The sequence below is a fragment of the Orycteropus afer genome, unplaced genomic scaffold (assembly GCF_000298275.1).
Source record: "Orycteropus afer afer isolate SDZICR_OR568_19922 unplaced genomic scaffold, OryAfe1.0 scaffold00013, whole genome shotgun sequence".
Lineage (NCBI taxonomy): Eukaryota > Metazoa > Chordata > Mammalia > Tubulidentata > Orycteropodidae > Orycteropus > Orycteropus afer.
In genome coordinates, this window is record NW_006921600.1 from 15974351 (window position 1) to 15982078 (window position 7728).

Consider the following 7728-nt stretch of genomic DNA (forward strand, 5'->3'; position numbering starts at 1 on the left):
AGATTGGGAGAAGATATTTGCAATCTTGTATCTGACAAAAGATTTGTTAAGAATATATAAGAACTTCTATAAATCAATAAGAAGATGACAAACAACTCAAAGAAAGGCATTTCATAAAGTTATCCGAAGTCCAATAAGCATATGTAAAAGGGTTCAACAGCATTACTCACTAGGGAAATGCATTTTAAATCCCCCAAAGATACCAATGACTAACACTCAGAAGAATGGGTAAATTCCAAACACTGGTGTTCTAATTACTGTGGCTGTATAATAAATTACTCCCAAATTTAGAGGCAATCAAACAATTACTTATTATGTCCAGGAATTTGAATAGAGAAGTAGGAATGGCTTGTCTTTGGTCCGCAATACTTAGGACTTAAGTTGAAAGACTCAGGGCTGGGAGCTAAAATCACTGAAGGCTCATTCACTCAAGTCTGGCAGTTGATGCCAGCTGTCAGCTCAGACATTAGTTGGGGCTTCAGCTAGAACACTACACATGGTCTATGCATTTGGCCTTGACTTCCTCACCACTTGGTGGCTGGGTTCTAAGTATGAGTGTCCCCAAATATAAAGAGCTAGGTAACATTGTAAGACATAGAACATTACATCTGCTGCATTCTTTTAGCCTACGTGGTCACAAAGACCAACACAAGTTCAAGAATTAGGGAAACAGAATCCACTTTTTGATGGGAGAATGGCAAGATGCTGTAAGAGTGTGAGGGACAAGAAATAGTTCTATGGCTCTTTTTTGGAAAATACAGTTTTCTACAGCTGATAATTAACTGTACCTCTCAAACATTTGTAGGGTATAAATTGGTACAACAACTTTGGTAAACAAATAGCTGAAAATATACATACACCTATGACTGAGGAATTTTATTCCTTGATACATACCTGAGAGTGCATGTGTCCACAAAACACACATACAAGAATGTTTTCAACAGCTTCATTCATAATAGTTCCAAACTGGAAACCAACCCTATGTCTATCAATAGAAGAATGGATAAATAAATTGTGGTATGTCCATACAGTGAAACAACCATAAAAAGAATAAACTGTTACATTTGTGTATTTCACTGTACATAAATTATATTTCAATTTTTATTGTCTTTGGTCCACAATACCTAGGACTTAAGTTGAAAGATTCAAGGGCTGGGAGCTAGAATCACCTGAAGGCTCATTCACTCAAGTCTGGCAGTTGATGCTAGCTGTCAGCTCAGACATTAGTTAGGGCTTCAGCTAGAACACTACACATGGTCTATGAATTTGGCCTGGACCTCCTCACCACTTGGTGGCTGGGTTCTAAGGATGAGTGTCCCCAAGTATAAAGAGCCATGTAACCTTGCAATACAATTTAAAGACAAAAAGAATAAACTCTTACATGTAACAATATCAAGAAATCTCTCAGTCATAGTTGTGAGTAAAATAAGTCAGGCACAAAAGAGTATAATTTTGTGTTTCTAGTCACATAATCTTCAAGAACAGCCAGACTAATTTATAGTGATATAAGTCAAAATAGTGATTACCTCTGGGAAGTGCTGGAGGAATCAAAAGCAGCCTTCTGGCATACTGGAAATGTTTTATATCATCAGATTAATGATTATATGGGTATACATAGGTAAAAGTTCATTATGCTGCACATTTATATTATATCTCAATTTAAAAAAGATTTTAAAGATCTCCACCCTAAAAGAACTGTTGAGGACAATATATGTAAAATATTGGATTTTTTTTTGTGTGTGTGTATGTGTCCAGAGAGGGGAGCATGAAACATTTTTGAGTGGTAAAATAGCCTGATTAAGGGCTGCTTGTTGGCTTGACTAAGAAGTCAACAAAATAAAGGAGGTACATGCTTAAGTTCTTCAATGTGGGATTTTAAGGAAAATAAGTGTGAAACCTGAAATTACCAACTCACTCTCTTCATAAATTAGGAGCATCAGATTGGCAACAGCTCTGGCCTGGGAGTTCTGCCTGCAGATTCTGGTCCTGACACTATCATCAACTGGCCACTATCATCAACTGACTTCAGTTATGATACTTTTCTTAACCGAGTCCCAGTTGTTTCCTGAGTAAAAGGTTGGGAAGAGGATGGCTCTGGTAAATTCTAGCTTTCTGTGATCTTTAACAGTTCCATTCACAAAGAGTGGCAGCCTCCACAAGCAACAGAGGTAACTATAGACTAAAGAGTGGTATGTACCTGCATTCTAGTTGCAAAGGATTGCTAATATTTAAAAATTATCTCACATATCAGAAGGCTAGACTCAGCAGCAGCTCTCCTAATATGGAAAGTGGTCAGATTCTATCTAGCAAAGCCATCAGCCCACATCATTCTGGGTGGAGTGGCCAGTGGTCTTGGCATCCCACATCTCCCTTCTCTGTGTCAGTCTCTCTTGAAAAGTTCAAATAAATCAACTCTTATAATTTTTTTTTTTTTAAAGGTGGGGATGATTTTGTTATATCAATTGGGGTCAAAGAGACAAGCAAAGCTTTATGCAAATAGGAAAACCACAACTACTTTGACATGATAATGATTGGCAGCTCTGCACAGCCAGTCTCTTTGCATCCTAGGCAACTTTCTACAGGAGGCAGTTGTACCACAATATAAAAAAAAAGTAAGTAGTTTCACATCAGAGAAACTGGGTTTGGATCCTGTCTCTGTCACTTCTTACTTTGTGTGAACAAAGACAAATCACTTGCCTGACTCTATGCCTTAGTATTTTCATCTGTAAAATTGGGATGATAGCATCTACAGACTTGCTGGCAAAAATGATGGATATAATATATCCCACCCTCCTTTATTCCTTGATTTTTGTCTCTTTATTTTATGTTAAAGGTTCACTTGTATCTTACTCAGTTTACCAACAATCACAAATCAAATAGACAGGAAATGAGCAGACAAATAAAGAACATGTATTTTGGTACTTTGTACATTGTAAAGTGCAGTCCTGGTTTCGATATTGGATATTAGTATTAGTATCATTCAGCACAAGGGGCTCTGGCAGTACAGTGGTTAAGGCATTTGGCTGCTAACCAAATGGTTGGTGGTTCAAACCCACCAACTGATCTGCAGAAGAAAGATGAGGCAGTCTGCTTCTGCAAAAGATTTAAAGACCCCAGTGGAGGTCACTGTGAGTTGGAATCAACTCAGTAGCAAATATTTATTTTAATATCATTCAGCATTAAGAACCCAGGGACCAGATTTTGGGATTAGTCAACACTGGGAAGGCTGAATTCAACAAAGTAGAAATGGCCATATTTGGGGCTTTGTGCCCAATGTGCATGGTGTATAGTAGTAAACAATGTAGAAGGGCCCTATCTTTTCTTAAATGGAAGCTTGGCCTGAGATGCCAACAAGTTTGAAGGTCTGAACCACATCCCATCATCTGTTGCAGTATTTTTTCTATCTTTTTCATTGTTCAACTCATTCACTCAACAACTATTTATGAAGCACCTACTATAGTAGCCAGCCACCACTTGTCTGTCAGTTTGTTATACTGTGATGCCTTACCTGTTGCTGTGATGTTGGAAGCAATGTCACTGGTATACCAAATACTGTCAGGGTCACCCATGGTGAATGGGTTTCAGTGGAAATTGCAGAATAAGATTGACTGGGAAGAAGAATGGGGCCACCCACCTCTGGAAAACAAACAAACAAACAGACAAAATAACTGGCCAATGAAAACCTCATTATTAGCAGTGAAACAGTGTCTGATATATTACTGGAAAACTTTATAAATAGCAGTAAAACATTATCTGATAAAGTGCTGGAACATGAGTCCCTTAGATTGGAAGGCACTCAGAATATGACTGGGGAAGAGCTGCATCCTCAAAGTGGAGTCAACCTTAATGACATGGATGGGGTAAAGCTTTCAGGACCTCCATTTGCTGATGGGGTATGAGACTAAATGAGAAGAAACAGCTGCAAACATCCACTAATTATCAGAACGTGGAATGTATGATGTGTGCATCTAGGAAAATTGCAAGTTCTCCAAAATGAAATGGTAAGTTGGTGGAATAGGCAGGAAGACTGCACAGAGCTTCTTCAACAAAGAAAAGGGGAACCAATAAATACAGATACGGAAGATAATCCTGGACCCCTGAGCCTTGAAGGTAAGGATATAGAAGTGGACTAAACTCCAACTAGCAGAAGAATTTGCATGAAAATACTAAAAAAGGAGACATATGGAGCTGCAGTGATCCTGACGGCACAGACAGCTTGGATATTGCCAAGTAGCGGTAGGACCTAAGAATTAAGCTAAAAATTGGCCCTGCTAGCCAGGGACTGCACAGAGGAAAGCTCTGGTGGCTGGGGAATAAAAGGGAAGGCAGTGAAGAGGACAGCGGGCTGAGCTGTGGACTTTTGCATGTCCGGAGGGTATAGCCATTTTGAATGTTTGCAAGCACTTGACTATTTTGGATATTTAAAGTGACAGCATTCTCCCAGATTCCAGGGACATAAGAACAGGCTCCACTTGCCAGTAACCTCAAGAACAATCTGGATCCGGACAACTGGAAAGGGCCTAGTTTTCAGCTTTTTCTCTTTTCCCTGTTCCTGGTTGCACTTTTTTTTTTTTTCTTTCTCATGGTTAACCCTGTTCCTTGTTTTTCTTTTTGCATTTTTCCCATTTTTTTTCTTATTATTCTCGTTCTCTACCTTTTTTCTCTTATTGCCCTATCCCCAGATATTGCAGTTCATTTATTTTTCTTCTTCTTCTTTTCCCCTTTTTTCTTATTTTGGTTACTGTTCCTGTGTGATTGCATGGTGTACTTTTTTCCATGTATTTTTACTTTTTTGATGGTTATTCAATTGTTATTTTTGTCCAATAGAGTGGAAGACAGCAACAATCCCCATACGACAGAACTACGCCCACACCTCCAACAACTTCACTTACTAAGTGAGAGCCACCACTTCCTTCTCCACCAATGAGCTAACAATAAACAACTACCAAGAAGAGCCTGACTCACCCTTGGCTGCTCTTCACAAACAGTTAAAAGAGATCTAAATACAACAATGCTACGATGTCTCAAAGACAACAGACCATCACAGTTCACACAAAGAAGCAAGATAAAGTGGTAGAAACAAGGGAGCAGGATACAGACCCAGAATACATCCCTGAGGAAGAAGCAGCACCAGAACTCTCTGATAAGGAATTCAAAAGAATTATCTTTAGGTATCTTCAAAGGATTGAGAGACAGACCAAGGAAAACACAGACAAAAACCTAGAATAATTTTGGAAGAAAACACAAGAACAAAATGACAACATAAATGAAAAATTAGAAATGATTCTAAATCTACAGATAGAAATTCAGAAGATTAATACTAAATTGTCAGAAATAGATAACACATTGGAAGGGCAAAGGAGTAGAATGGATGCAATGGAAGATAGAATTAATGAGATTGAAGACAAGTACCTGAATACTTCTTTGGAAAGGGATCAATCTGAAAAAAGATCAAAACAAAATGTAGAAAGCCTAAGGATCATGTGGGATACCATCAAAAGGAATAACCTACTTGCCATTGGATTTCCAGAACGGGAAGAGAAAAATAAAACCACTGAGAAAATTGTCCGAGATTTGTTGGAGGAGAATTTGCCTGATAAGATGAAAGATGAGAATATATCCATTCCGGAAGTCCAACCAACCAAACAGGATGGAACCCAAAAGAAAATCACTAAGACATATCATCATCAAAGTCATCAAAACCAAAGACAAAGAAGGAATACTGAACGCAGCACGGGAAAAACAAAAAGTTACCTACAAAGGACAGCCAGTAAGAATAAGCTCTGATTTCTCAGGAGAAACCATGCAAGCAAGAAGGCAATGGGATGGTATATATAAAACCCTGAAAGAGAAAAATTTTCAGCCAAGAATTACATACCCGGCAAATTGTCCCTCAAATATGATGGTGAAATTAGGAGATTTCCAGATAAGCAGAAACTGAGGGAATTTTTTAAAACCAGACCAACCTTATAAGAGATACTAAATGGATCCTTTGAACAGATAACCAGAAATAACTGACAATTAATACACAAGATGACATAACCCAGAAACCACAACTATGGACATATCCAAAGCAAAATACACTTACATTTGTAAACAGGCAACCAGAGACATCAATTGGCAAACGAGGACAACTACAAAACAAAAAGAGGGAAAAGACTGTGTAGTTACAAAATATCTAAATGGTGAGTAAGTCAAGAGAGTTGCAAGATAGAATGGACTGTTATAATTTCAGGGAGAAAATTATAAATCACAGGGTAACCCCAAAGGAAAATGAGAAACCTTCACATCACAATAAAAAAGAGGACAAGCACAAACATTCAGTAAATACTAAAACAACAGGAACAAAGGAAATGATAACACAATTCATAAACACAATGAGCTCAGCACATAAAATAATATGGAACAAAGAAACCAAGGACACCATGAAAACACACATAACAAAATGACAGCAACCAATTCATACTTGTCAATAATTACACTGAATGTTAATGGATTAAATGCACCACTCAAAAGATGAAGAATTGCAGATTAGCTAAGAAAACAAAACCCATCAATATGCTGTCTACAAGAGACACATTTTAGAGACAAAGACAAAAATAGACTAAAAATCAAAGGTAGAAAAAAGATACATCAAGCAAATGGCAACTGTAAGAGAGGAGGAGTAGCAATACTAATTTCTGATCAAATTGACTTTAAGACAAAAATCACCATACAAGACAAGGAAAGACATTATATAATGATTAAAGGATCAATTGAACATGAAGATATAACCATAATAAACATCTATCAAATCAATGAAAGAGCCCCAAAAAACATTAATCAAACTTTAAAAGAGTTGAAAAATCAAATAGATGATTCCACAGTCATAGTGGGAGACTATAATACACCACTTTGTTTGAAAGATAGAACAACTGGGAAGAAACACAACAAAGATGCAGAAGAGCTAAACAATCCAATCCACCAACTTGACCTTCTAGACATCTACAGAGCACTTCACCCAACAGCAGCAAAATATACATTCTTCTCCAGTGCACGTGGAACATTTTCCAGGATAGACCATATGTTACACCATAAAGTGAGCCTTCATAAATTTAAAAACATTGAAATACTTCAAAGCATCTTATCAGATCATAATGCTATCAATTTAGAAATCAACAATAGGAAATCAAAGGAAAAAGAGTAAACACATGGAAACTGAACAAAACCATCCTTGAGAAAGACTGGATAAGAGAAGAAATAAAAACTGAAATTAAAAATTTCCTTGAATCAAACGAGAATAAAAACACAACATACGAAAATCTTTGGGACACAGCAAAAGCAGTGATCAAAGGCCAATTAATAGCAATAAATGTACACATTCAAAAAGAAGAAAGAGCCAAAATCAACACTTTACACTAACAGCTCCAACAATCAGAAAAAGAACAGCAAGAAAAGCCTACAGTCACCAGAAGAAAGGAAATAATAAAGATTTGAACAGAAATCAATGAAACAGAAAATAGAAGGGCAACAGAAGAAATCAACAAGGCCAGGTGCTGGTTTTTTGAAAAGATCAATAAAATTGACAAACCACTGGCAAATTTAACAAAGGATAAGAGGGAAAGAATACAAATAACATGAATAAGAAATGAAATGACTGATATCACAACAGAACCAACTGAAATAAAAAGGATAATATCAGGATACTGTGAAGAACTGTACTCCAACAAATTTGAAAATCTGGAAGAA